Genomic DNA, 14,041 nt, shown 5'->3' with positions numbered 1-14,041 from the left:
GATGCCAGGTGAGGGGAGCCCCAGAGGCCAGCCCTGCTCCGGCCACCTCTGGACAGGTGCCAGGAGCCACTGAGCTGTGGCTGCTCCTGCCACCCTTGGAACCACTGCTCAGTCTGTCCCCAGGCCAGCTGCTGGGGCAGCCACGGAGTCAGCCACAGTGGCCACTGCAGAAGTCACAGAATCTATGACTTGTGCAGCCTCCATGACACAGAGGGATCCCTAATAAAGAGACAAACCCCTCCCTGCTGTGACTGCAGTTCCTGGAAGGATAGAGAAGAACAGAAAGTGAAGAGAGAAGGAAAAAGAGAGAGACTCCCTATCACCTCTCTCCCCTGCTCCCTCCCCCTTGTATTCTGTAACCCCATCTCACTGGGTTCCCTGTGCTGGTGCCATCGGGGTGACACTAGAGTTCTGGGGATTTGGGGGGCTCTTCATTTCTCAACATTTCACACAAATTTGTCTTTGGGCTGAAATTTCTCCTGTGAGGCCTCTCAGTCAGAGCTGTACCCCACCCTGTTTGCGGGGGGGGGGGGGAAGGGGAGATGTAAATTGCAGAGCAGGCAGAGAAGTCGCTCATAAATGGTCATATTGATCTGGTGACTGGTTCTGACCGGGGTCACACGTCCTCTGACACAGGTTCATGTGCAGAACATGGGAGCTCTGGCTTGTCCTAAATGCTGTAGACTGAGAGTTCCTGGAAAGGGCAGGGGAGAGGGAGCAAGAGGAGAAAGGCAGAGACATTGGAGATGAGGAATTGGGGGAAGAAGAAGGAGAGAACAGAGAGACAATAAATGATTGAAGCAGAACAGGGGTCCCAACTCAATCTTGCTCATCACAGTTGTTCAGAGAGACAGGTAGTTTTCCAGTGTCAAGTCTGAACTTTGATTCTAATGATGTGCATTGAAATATCAAGGAGATCTCCACATACCTGATCTCTTCCCCCCTCCCATTTTTTAGTATTAATTTTTATTTTGATGTGTTTGGCTTAAGCGTGATCGTCTCTTTCCCCACCTGTATTACAACTTGGGGTTTATGTTTATTTTGCCTCCCTGTTGTTCATGTCATTATAATTATAACAGCAAAGGGATCTGAAGGAGCAAAAACTGACTCAAAACTTCATTTCCCCACCATGCCGGAACATCATACAAACAGCTCACGCAGCTGGAATCATAACACGCAAGGCCAGGGGATGGGAGATGCAGGTTTCCAAGGGTTCTGTCTTTCTCAGATGACACATTCCAGCCCCTTGTGTGCCTCCATCCTGTATGACCTGCTGGACTTTGACACATTTATTGTTTCATTCTATAGATAATGTGATTGTAACACAATGTGACTGAAAATGTACCACTTCCAGATGAGGAAACAACAAAAGAGAAAAGCCATTATTGCATTGGCTGGGAATCTAATCCAGATGAAGTGCTTAGAAGGCACCTACGCACACCACTATACCACCAATGCATCTGGCAGGAGTAGCTTTCCTGCAGGCTCTCTGTGCTGGCAGAGGGAGTGACACATGACCACAGAGTTAGTGAGCAGGGTGGATGGGCTGGAAGCTGCCTGACAGCTGGGAGCAGAGTTAGGATCCCAGAGTGACTGAAAGGGAGCAAAGGTGAAAACAGATCTCACTGGGAGCTGGCCCCACACCTGCCCCACCCCTAGGAGAGGGGATCTGAAGCTCAACTCCAATCACAGAAAAATCTTCCCTGAGAAGGAAGGGGACAGCTTGTTTTAAAGACCAGGTTTGTGTTTGTTCCTGCTACGTACGGAGGGGCTGGGTACTGCTGATTCCAGCCCCCAGACTCTGGGAGGATAAGGAACAAATTCAGGCTGCCAGTGACCTGCAGGAGGGAGATGATCTTCTGACAGTGACGGACGCCTTGTCCTAAAGGCCTTTGTCTGCCCCCTTCCAGTGACTGTTTGGTACTGGAATGCAGCCCCCACTCCTGGGTCTCTCCTGGGGAAATAATGTTTCTGTGCAAAACACCAAAGCTTTTAACAGAAAGGAAGAAAAGGAAATGGCCACATGATGGGACTAGCACATAAGGAATGAAACACAAGATCATTCTCCCACGTGCATTGACTTTTAACCTTGTTTGTGGTGGTGTTGTATCCATGTTGGTCCCAGGGGTCCTCTGGGGCGCCGGGCATTGGCCACTTTCGGGAGAGTGGGCTAGATGAACTGGTCTGACTCAGTGTGGCTGTTCTTATGTTCTAACTGCTGGTTATGGAAGAGACGAACTTCCAGGCTCCACAGAACTGCATCTGGTGGGTCACACTCCACCTTGGGCAGTGTCCATGCAGGGTCCATTCTCTGGGTGTGTGAGTGCTACCTAATGAGAGTCCCGGACACCTTGTCTATCTAGGAGCTCTTCTGCTCTTCCAGCTGTTCAACCAGCCCCTTCATCCCACAAGCATTGCAGGAGGGAGCGGGAGGGGGAGGGGGAAAGCCACTTCACAGGCATTCAGAGAGGGAGAGGAGACAAAAGCAGGAGGGAGGGGAAGGATAACAGACCTTTTGAGCACAAAAATCACTGCTGCTCCTACAACAGCAGGAACAGGGCACTAGGAGCTGAGAAAAGGAAGCCATCATGTTTCTGCCTGGCTTCAAACCAGGGACCTTTTGCATGTTAGGCAAACGTGATAACCACTACACTACAGAAACTCTATCACAGAGCTCTGCCCCTCCCTTCATAACAACATAAGATCCATCCAACCCCATATCCTATCTGCCAACAGTGGCCAATGCCAGGTGCCCCAGAGGGACTGAGCCTAACCGGTAATGATCAAGTGATCTCTCTCCTGCCATCCATCTCCATCCTCTGACAAACAGAGGCTAGGGACACCATTCCTTACCCATCCTGGCTAATAGCCATTAGTGGACTTAACCTCCATTAATTTATCTGCAAAAAGAACAAGGAGAACATGTGGCACCTTAGAGACTAACAAATGTATTTGAGCATAAGCTTTTGTGGGCTAAATCAGATGCATGCAGTTAAAAATACAGTAGGAAGATATATATACACACACAGAGAACGTGAAAAAAATGGGTGTTGCCATACACACTATAATGAGAGTGATCAGTTAACGTGAGCTGTTATCAGCAGGAGAAAAAAAACTGGTGTTGGGAGGGGAACAGGAGAAAGGACAAAGGAAGCAAGAGACGACGAGAAAAGAGGGATCAGACAGTGGATGGAGCAAGAGGCGAAACAAAAAGGACAAACCCCAATGTCCCCAGTGATTCTAAGGGACAAAATCCCAGGTGTGCAATAAAATTCTGCCTCCTTAAGCTCGTGTTTTCCATGCCTAGAATTCAACTGTCACCAGATGGATCAGACTGAACAGGTTTCAAACCTCCAGGAGGCTCTTACCTTCTAAACAGGGACGGCTGTTTTCTAGTAAAATCACTAAAAGGGAAGGAGAAAACTCGAAAGAGGTTCCTCCTGGCGCTCACGTCCGTGAACCCGAATACTTTCTCAGTCCTCAAAGAGAGACCTGGAGAAGGAGACTTGCTGAAGCAAAGCCACAGGGGTCTCTGAGGTTTCCCTGGCCCCTCGCCCCTGTCCTGCCTGGCTGATGTCAGCATCTCTCTGTGAGGTCACCACCTCCCCACCACCTTGGACCAATAGTCTGAGGTCCTGCAAAAGGCCTTTGTGATGTCACTGCCACACCCCTCCCTCACTGTGCTAATGTCCTGCCCCTGCCCAGGCACTTTGGAGGTTTGAGCTACTCCCTGTGGATCACCCCACTCAAGGAGCGTTCGTTCTAGGCACCAAGCCGGCTAGACAGGGAAACATCAGACGCTGCTCCCAATGCTACACTCGGTTTTTCAGAAATTAGTCGACTTTATGGCCAGAAGAGACCATTAGAGCATGTAATCTGATCCCTTCTGAAAAATTTCTGAAAAACTGAGCGTAGCATTGGGAGCAGCGTCTGATGTTTCCCTGTCTAGCCGGCTTGCTGCCTAGAACGAACGCTCCTTGAGTGGGGTGATCCCCAGGGAGTAGCTCAAACCTGCAAAGTGCCTGGCCAGGGCAGGACATTAGCCCAGCAAGGGAGGGGTGTGGCAGTGACATCACAAAGGCCTTTTGCAGGACCTCAGACTATTGGTCCAAGGTGGTGGGGAGGTGGTGACCTCACAGAGAGATGCTGACATCAGCCAGGCAGGACAGGGGCGAGGGGCCAGGGAAACCTCAGAGACCCCTGTGGCTTTGCTGCAGCAAGTCTCCTTCTCCAGGTCTCTCTCTGAGGACTGAGAGAGTATTCAGGTGAATGGACGTGAGCGCCAGGAGGAACCTCTTTCAAGTTTTCTCCTTCCCTTGTAGTGATTTTACTAGAAAACAGCCGTCCTTATTTAGAAGGTAAGAGCCTCCTCGAGGTCTGAAACCTGTTCAGTCTGATCCATCTGGTGACAGGTCACTTCCCTTCTCTGTACTTCCAGGCCTAGTGGAGGTGGGTAAACAGTAGATGGGATCTATCTTTGGGTCACTAAGGCTTTTGACACAGTCCCGCAGGACATTCTCACAAGCAAACCAGGGAAATGCGGTCCAGCTGCAATCAGTGTCATGTGGGTGCAGAGCTGGTTGAAAGCCCAGACTCCAAGGGCCCTTCTCCAGGTTTGTCTGCCCAACGGAGAGGGGGCACCTAGTGGGTCCGGCAGGGATCAGTCCGGGGTCCGGTACTATTCAATAGTTTCATGAATGATTTGGAAAATGGAGTGGAGAGCATGCTTCTAAAATGTGCAGCTGACACCAAGCACTTTGGAGCTCAGGACTGGAATTCAAAACGCCCTTAACGAATTGGAGACTTGGTCTTCTTGAGCCAAACCCCATGGCTGGGCCCCTCTCTCTAGACTGGGCTGAAGTGAAACCCCAGAGTCAAACACTCCTCCGCCTGGGCAGTGCGCTCTGACCTGGAATGGTCAGATGCTGCTTAGCTCTGTCAGAGCAGCTTTGGCTGGGGGATTCTCCCCGCACTTTCCAATAGCGGGAAGGTATGAAATCCCCATTTGACTGCTGGGGACAGAGCCCTGCGGGGGGGGGGGCAACTTGCCCAAAGTCCCACCGGAAAAGGAAAACAACCAGCAGTGGAACCAATAGGGGTGTCAGGATCTTGGAGGCGCTGTCACCCCCACACTAGGGCGGTGTTCTGCACCCCCTGCGGCTGGCCGAGTTTCTCCGTCCCTTGGCAATAAGACAGTCTAGAACCCCAACCAGGTTTATTCTATCTGCTACCCAAGATCCATAAACCTGGAAATCCTGGATGCCCCATCATCTCAGGCATTGGCACCCTGACAGCAGGATTGTCTGGCTATGTAGACGCTCCATCATCATTCCACACAAAGATGGACTACAAGCCATCAGGAACAGTATCCCCGATAATGTCACAGCAAACCTGGAGGCTGAACTTTGTGACTTTGTCCTCACCCATAACTATTTCACATTTGGGGACAATGTATACCTTCAAGTCAGTGGCACCGTTATGGGTACTCGCATCGCCCCACAGTGTGCCAACGTTTTTATGGCTGACTTAGAACAACGCTTCCTCAGCTCTCATCCCCTAAGGCCCCTACTCGACTTGTGCTACACTGCTGACATCTTCATCATCTGGTCCCATGGAAAAGAAAACCCTTGAGGAATTCCACCATGATTTCAACAATTTCCATCCCACCTACAACCTCTGCCTGGACGAGTCCACACAAGAGATCCACTTCCTGGACACTACTGTGCTAATAAGCGATGGTCACATAAACACCACCCTATACCGGAAACATACTGAACGCTATACTTACCTACATGTCTCCAGCTTTCACCCAGACCACATCACACAATCCATTGTCTACAGCCAAGCTCTAAGATACAACGGCATTTGCTCCAACCCCTCAGACAGACAAACACCTACAAGATCTCTATCAAGTGTTCTTACAACTACAGTACCCACCTGCTGAAGTGAAGAAGCAGATTGACAGAGCCAGAAGAGTACCCAGAAGTCACCTACTACAGGACAGGCCCAACAAAGAAAGTAACAGAACCCCACTAGCCGTCACCTTCAGCCCCCAACTAAAACCTCTCCAGTGCATCATCAAGGATCCACAACCCATCCTGAAGGACAATCCCTCACTCTCACAGATCTTGGGAGACAGGCCAGTCCTTGCTTACTGACAGCCCCCCAACCTGAAGCAAATACTTACCAGCAACCACACAACAAAAACACTAACCCAGGAAACTATCCTTGCAACAAAGCCCATTGCCAACTCTGTCCCCATATCTGTTCAGGGGACACCATCATAGGACCTAATCACATCAGCCATGCCATCAGGGGCTCATTCACCTGCACATCTACCAATGTGATATGTGCCATCATGTGCCAGCAATGCCTCTCTGCCATGTACATTCAACATTCAAACACAGCCAGAGAACACTTCAATCTCCCAGGTCACTCGATTACAGACCTAAATGTCGCAATATTACAACAAAAAACCTTCAACAACAGACTCCCACGAGAGATGCTGAATTGGAATTAATTTGCAAACTGGACACCATTAAATTAGGCTTGAATAAAGACTGGGAGTGGGTGGGTCATTACACAAAGTAAAACTATTTCCCCATGTTTATTTGTCCCCCTACTGTTACTCACACCTTCTTGTCAACTGTTGGAAATGGGCCATCCTGATTATCACTACAAGTTTTTTTCTCCTGCTGATAACAGCTCACCTTAACTGCTCACTCTCATTATAGTGTGGATGGCAACACCCATTTTTTCATGTTCTCTGTGTATATATATATCTTCCTGCTGTATTTTCCACTGTATGCATCTGTTTAAGTGGATTTTAGCCCACGAAAGCTTATGCTCAAATAAGTTTGTTAGTCTCTAAGGTGCCACAAGTAATCCTAATTATTTTTGCAGATAAATTCATGGAGGTGAAGTCCATTAATGGCTATTAGGCAGCCTGGGTAAGGAATGGTATCCCTAGCCTCTGTTTGTCAGAGGGGGGAGATGGATGGCAGGAGAGAGATCACTTGATCATTTCCGGTTAGGTTCACTCCCTCTGGGGCACCTGGCATTGGCCACTGTTGGCAGACAGGATATGGAGTTCGATGGACCTTTGGTCTGACCCAGTCTGGCCATTCTTCTGTTCTTATGAAGGGAGGGGCAAAGCCCTGCAACAGAGTTTCTGTAGTGTAGTGGTTATCATGTTTGCCTAACACGCAAAAGGTCTCTGGTTCAAAACCAGGCAGAAACATGATGGCTTAATCTTTCCCAGCTCCTAGTGGCCTGTCCCTGCTGTTGTAGGAGCAGCAGTGATTTCTATGCTCAAGAGGTCTGTTATACTTTCCCCATTCCCATTTTTGTCTCCTCTCCCTCTCTGAATGCCTGTGAAGTGGCTTTCCCCCTCCCTCTCCCGCTCCCTCCTGATGATCACACTGGTCCCTTCTGACCTTAAAGGCTCTGAGTCTAAAAGGGAGAGGGAAGTAAAGGAATTTAAAAAAAAAATGAACCAAGCATTGTAATACCAGGATGACTCCAACTGCTTATTATATAGTCCCATCCCTTTCTTCCTCCACTGGGTGTTTAATGACCTGTTGGGATTTGGGACACTGATTCTCTCATTCTATTGATAAACTGATACAACATGACTGAAATTAAACCAATTCCCAGTGGAGGAATCATCACATCATTGCATTGGCTAGGAATTGAACCCAGGTCAACTGCTTGGAAGGCAGCTATGCTCACCACTATACCACCAATGCATCTGGTGAAAGTTTCTGATTTTTCACACTTGGTGTCTGGTCACCTTACTTCTCAGCATGAGGCAAATGTCTCTGTGGTCTCTGCCGTTCATCGTGGGGAGTTTCCCCACTGATAACAGTTCTTGCTGGGTCAGGGAGGGGAGAGAGAAGAGGTGTTTATTCTGTTTCATTCCTCTCCATTTTCTGTTCCTCCCCGTCCCTTCCAGGGTCCTCCCTTCCATTTCAGACTGTGCAGTGACACCCTCCCCGCACCCAGGACACTCGAGCCTCTGGAGCAGCACGATCCCATGAGATCCTCAGTGACCAAGGGTCTTTTCCAACTTCCAGGTGACCCAACTTGAGTCTAAAGGAAGCTCTGTTCCTTCCTGGTGATCCTCTATCCCTTCATGGAGATCAAGAGCATGAAGCCTCTCTGCCTTGCCTCCTGGCTCTGAATTAATGTCCCATTTCCCACTATCTGCTCGAAAGAAACAAATGTTTCTAACCCAGGTGAGCGGCGTTAATTCAGCTGGAATCCTTCACCCACATTCCTTAGGAGATACAGACTCTCTGTGACACAGACTGACTGGGGTTCATCTCTGCATGTCCCCAATGGGGAAGGAAAGACACTGAGGGGGAAGGAAGAAGATGGACAGAAGGAGTCAAATGGGGCTAGACCAGAATAGGACATTTTCTGCCTGTTAAAATGTACTAGACTCTAATTGCTTAAACCAAAACAAAAACCCACCAGCTTCTGTTTGAACCATCAGCTTTTCACAGAGCAGCCAAAGTGGTGAAGCACAGACACACATAACCACCTACAGCCCAAGTTTGTCTAAGAAGCACCTATAGTGGCTCATGCAGGGGGAAATACAGCTGTGGGTGTGAGGTCAGGCCTCACCCAGAGCGTTGGTTTTCATTAGCCACGGAGCTTCCCCTACTTGCTTTGTCTCAATCACATGGAAAGTGCCATAGGAGGGTGATGAGAGTAAATTCTAAACTCTGAAATGCGGAGGTTGGCCCAGAGATTGGGATAAGGGGTTTGAAGAGAAAAAGCTCTAAGAGTATAAAACCAGACAGTCTCCAGGGGCAGGTTCGGTACAACGCCTCAACAGGGAGCCATTTGGGGGGGTTCACTCCCTCTGTTAAATGTCCTGAGAGGTATTTGAAGGTGAAGATAACGCCATGGCTAACAGGTGACTGGCACGTCCTGGGTTAAAGAAAGGGACCTGGGTTAATAGTCTGAAGATTTGCGTTACCGTCACTGTCTGACCCCCCTTCAGTGCAGAGCAGGTGTGTATGTTGCTGGGTGGAACGCACAGACTCCTGCAGAGCAGGGGCAGCTGTTTCCATGGCAGAGAGCCTGGCACTTAGGAGACTTTCTACACTTGCTGTTTTGAAGCAATTCAGTAAAATAACAGTGGAGCTACAATGTCTGGTCCAAAATTTCAGCCGCCCCTGGTGCAAAAATGCTATTTTAGGATCTACATCGGAGGCTCCCGGCACTAGGACACCTGACCAGAGAGCTCAGTGGGGGCGTAACAGCTGCTGACTCTGAGGGTCCCGGGCTAAATCCACTTGCAGGGGGAAGCGTGTTGATTTATTTGATGGATAATGAGCACCAGCTACCAGGGGAGAAGCCCTGAGAGTCGCTGCCACTCCAGCTGCTGCTAGGGCAGGGGGGAGCCCCAGGGGGCCAGCTGCTGCTCTGGCCACCCCAGAAGTGCTGCCAGAGGTCACCAGGCTGTGGCTACTCCTGCTGCCCTCGGGACCACTGGTCAAGTGGTCCCCAGGGCCAGCCGCATTGGCCGCTGCTTGGGCGGTCCCTGGAGCCAGTTGATTGAGTGGCCCTGGAGTCAGCCACTGTGCCCACTGCAGAAGTCATGGAGCTTGCAGGAAGTCACAGAATCCACCACTTCCACCACCTCCGTGACAGACACGGAGACAAACCCCTCCCTGCTGTGACTGCAGTTCCTGGAAGGAAAGAGAAGAACAGAAAGTGACGAGAGAAAGAAAAAGAGAGATTCCCTGTCACCTCTCTCCCTGCTGCCTCCCCCCTTGTATTCTGTAACCCCATTTCACTGGGTTCCCTGTGCTGGTGCCATGGGGGTGACACTAGAGTTCTGGGGATTTGGGGGGCTCTTCATTTCTCAACATTTCACACAAATTTGTCTTTGGGCTGAAATTTCTCCTGTTAGGCCTCTGTCAGAGCTGTACCCCACCCTGTTTGCGGGGAGGGGGGGGAGAGGGGAGATGTAAATTGCAGAGCAGGCAGAGAAGTCACCCATAAAGGGTCATATTGATCTGGTGACTGGTTCTGACCGGGATCACACGTCCTCTGACACAGGCTCATGTGCAGAACATGAGAGCTCTGGCTTGTCCTAAATGCTGTAGAGTGTGAGTTCCTGGGAAAGGGCAGGGGAGAGGGAGCAAGAGGAGAAAGGCAGAGACATTGGAGATGAGGAATTGGGGGGAGAAGAAGGAGAGAACAGAGAGACAGTAAATGATTGAAGCAGAACAGGTGTCCCAACTCCATCTTGCTCATCATAGGTGTTCAGAGAGACAGGTAGTTGTGGGTTTTCCAGTGTCAAGTATGAACTTTGATTCTAACAATGTGCATTGAAATATCAAGGGGATCTCCACATACCTGATCTCTTCCCTCTCCCCTTTTTTAGTATTAATTTTTATTTTGACGTGTTTGGCTTAACCGTGATCGTCTCTTTCCCCACCTGTATTGCAATTTGGGGTTTATGTTTATTTTGCCTCCCTGTTGTTCATGTCATTATAATTGTAACAGCAAAGGAACCTGCAGGAGCAAAAACTGACTCAAAACTTCATTTCCCCATTGTGCCGGAACATCATACAAACAGCTCACGCAGCTGGAATCATAACACGCAAGGCCAGGGGATGGGAGATGCAGGTTTCCAAGTGTTCTGTCTTTCTCAGATGACACATTCCAGCCCCTTGTGTGCCTCCATCCTGTATGACCTGCTGGACTTCGACACATTTATTGTCTCATTCTATAGATAATGTGATTGTAACACAATGTGACTGAAATTAAACCACTTCCAGATGAGGAAACAACAGAAGAGAAAATCCATTATTGCATTGGCTGGGAATCAAACCCAGATGAATTGCTTGGAAAACACCTACGCACACCACTATACCACCAATGCACCTGGCAGGAGTAGCTTTCCTGCAGGCTCTGGGCGCTGGCAAAGGGGGTGACACATGACCATGAAGTTAATGAACAGGGTGGATGGGCTGGAAGCTGCCTGACAGCTGGGAGCAGAGTTAGGATCCCAGAGTGACTGAAAGGGGGCAATGGTGAAAACAGATCTCACTGGGAGCTGGCCCCACACCTGCCCCGCCCCTAGGAAAGGGGAACTGAAGCTCAACTTCAATCACAGAAAAATCTTCCCTGAGAAGGAAGGGGACAGCTTGTTTTAAAGACCAGGTTTGTGTTTGTTTCTGGTACATATGGAGGGGCTGGGTAGTGCTGATTCCAGCCCCCAGACTCTGGGAGGATAAGGAACAAATTCAGGCTCCCAGTGACCTGCAGGAGGGAGATGATCTTTTGACAGTGACGGACGCCTCGTCCTAAAGGCCTTTGTCTGCCCCCTTCCAGTGACTGTTTGGCACAGGAATGCAGCCCCCACTCCTGGGTCTCTCCTGGGGAAATAATATTTCTGTGCAAAACACCAAAGCTTTTAACAGAAAAGAAAAGGAAATGGCCACACGATGGGATTAGGACATAAGGAATGAAACACAAGATCCTTCTCCCATGTGCATTGATTTTAACCTTGTTTGTGATGGTGGTGTATCTATGTTGGTCCCAGGGGTCCTCTGGGGCGTCGGGCATTGGCCACTTTCGGGAGAGTGGGCTAGATGAACTGGTCTGACTCAGTGTAGCTGTTCTTATGTTCTAACTGCTGGTTATGGAAGAGACGACCTTCCAGGCTACACAGAACTGAAGAAGGGTGCTGGGTTAGCTCCACAGCTTGTCTCTTTCACCAACAGAGGTTGGTCCTCTTACCCTCACCACCTTGTCTCTCTTGGACTCTGAAAAGTGCTTTCTCCCCACTCCCTTTGGAGAGAAGTTAAGTTTCCCTTTGGGCAACTATCAGGCTGAAGCAATTGTATTGACTGTGACACTAGAATTGAAGATTTAATATTATAAATAAATGAGTCTAAACCTGAGGTTCTGGTTTTCACATTGGTTTTTCTAACTCCGTTCCCAATTCTCTTCTAGAAAGGCCTCCAGGATGCCTGCCCAGCCCAGCAAAAGTGGCCAGGAGAAAGCCCACACTGCTGCTCTTTCAGGCACTTGAAGGCTGCTATCAAATCCCCCCTCACTCCGTCAGTCCCCAGTCTGTGGAGTGCCTGGGATTCTTCCATCCTAAGTGCAGGACTCTGCACTTCTCCTTGTTGAACCTCCTCAGATTTCTTTTGGCCCAATCCTCCAATTTTTCTACGTCACTCTGGACCCAAACCCTGTCCTCCAGCGCTTGGATTCTTTACATGCTTTCACAGAGCAAAGAGCACATGTTCCATGATTTCACAGGGCAGAGTTTTGTGCTATTGGGAGCTTTCCCTGTGTGAATTTGACAGGTGGATCAACATAGAGACACATTGTGACCCTTCTCAGGGTGCTGAGGACTGTAAGTCGCCTTGTTGCCACCTGCCACAAGGAAGAGGGAGTTTTGCATTTGGCAGCTGGATGTTAGTGACCAAACTCACCAGCCTGCTGGAACTCAAGGACCCTCCTCTGAGCTACAGCAGCCACCTTAACCCTTGAGTTCCTTCAATGTGTCCCCCTCTGGGGTCCAGCCCGGATCACCAGATACTCGATGAAATCCCAGATCCTCTCTTCCCCAAGTATCCCAGGTTACTAGTTTTACTGTGGACCATTGCTACTGTATCCCACACAGCACCTGAGTACAGTTATCGAACAAGCAAAACATTTATTGGATAGAGATTTAAACAAACAAACGTGAGTGATGGAAACCAACTGTTACCAACTAAACAAAGGCAGAAAATGATAGAATAGAAAGGCCAGCACAAAAAACAGAGAGAGAAACAATAAGATACTGTGGCAAAGTCCCGTCTCAGTCTCCCCAGCCTCTGCTGTTTTTAGCTCTGGTGAGACTGGCTAGGGTAATGCAGTCCCCCTTAGGACTCAGGGGAAGTCTGTCCCCTGTCTTCTCACCAGTCTTAATTAAAGTATTTTTACCCTGTCTTGTAGGAGAGTGTCCTGCCGCTCTGCCTGGGAAGGCTTGCTGCTTCAATACTCCTGGTAGCCAGGCTCCTTCTCTCTCTGCTTTCGCCCCCCCTTCCTTCCTCCCAGGAAGGGGTTTAAAAAGGTCTCAGGCAGCTCCAAGTTGTAACCAGCTGATCCTAGTTACCCTCAGGTAGCTCCCCTCAGCTGATTCTAATTTGCTACCTGGGTAACCCTTTCTCAGCTGAACCTGCTTGACCTGTAGTTGCTTCAGTTGATAAGGAGGAGGGCCTTTTAACCCTCTGGGACTGACTCCTCCCCCCCCTCTGGCAACTGTCTGTCCTGAGTTTATCACACATCCCCCCCCCCTGCTCAACACTACAGGGTTGGGCTACTTGGGTCGGCAAAACAGTGTACCCTTGAAAGGCCATCCGCGTTGCCATGCTTGATTCCAGACCTATGTTGTACTCTGAAGTGGAAGGGTTGTAGTGACAGGAACCACCTGGTCACTCTCGCATTTTTCTCTTTGTTTTGGTGCATCCACTTCAGGGGAGCATGGTCCGTGACAAGGGTAAACTTTCGTCCGAGTAGGTAATAGCGAAGACTTTCAATGGCCCACTTTACGGCCAGGCATTCCTTTTCAACTACGGCATATTTCCGTTCCCTGGGCAGGAGTTTCCTACTGAGGAACAGGACGGGGTGTTCTTCCGCTCCAACCAGTTGTGAAAGTACCGCTCCCAACCCAACTTCTGAGGCATCCGTTTGCAAGATAAACTCCTTCTCCCAGTCTGGAGCTACCAGCACTGGGTCAGTGCAGAGCGCGGTCCGCAGATCTGCAAATGCCTCCTCAGCCGCGCTAGACCATTTCACTATATCTGGGCCACGGGCTTTCGTTAGGTCAGTTAGCGGGCATGCCCTGGTGGCGAAGTGGGGGATGAACCGCCTGTAGTACCCCACCAGCCCCAGGAATGCTCTGACCTGTTTCTTCCGGACAGGTCGGGGCCAATTCTGTATTGCCTCTAACTTGTTGAGTTGGGGCTTTACCACACCTCTCCCCACTATATAGCCAAGGTATTTGGCTTCTGCTAGCCCAATT

The 14,041-nt window shown here is 49.7% G+C and overlaps 3 non-coding genes and 1 pseudogene across 3 annotated transcripts; 2 read left to right on the top strand and 2 right to left on the bottom strand.

The window, feature by feature from the left end:
• LOC120381418 overlaps positions 1 to 14,041 on the top strand; it is a 360,540-nt pseudogene that overhangs the window by 91,007 nt on the left and 255,492 nt on the right.
• On the bottom strand, positions 2,590 to 2,662 carry TRNAV-AAC. The gene has a single exon. It is a non-coding gene; the product is annotated as a tRNA-Val (tRNA).
• Positions 7,168 to 7,240, top strand: TRNAV-AAC. The gene has a single exon. It is a non-coding gene; the product is annotated as a tRNA-Val (tRNA).
• Positions 7,677 to 7,748, bottom strand: TRNAG-UCC. The gene has a single exon. It is a non-coding gene; the product is annotated as a tRNA-Gly (tRNA).

This window comes from Mauremys reevesii, linkage group 14 (assembly GCF_016161935.1).
Source record: "Mauremys reevesii isolate NIE-2019 linkage group 14, ASM1616193v1, whole genome shotgun sequence".
Lineage (NCBI taxonomy): Eukaryota > Metazoa > Chordata > Testudines > Geoemydidae > Mauremys > Mauremys reevesii.
Note: the sequence above shows the minus strand (reverse complement) of the source record. Positions and strands in the feature narration are given on the sequence as shown.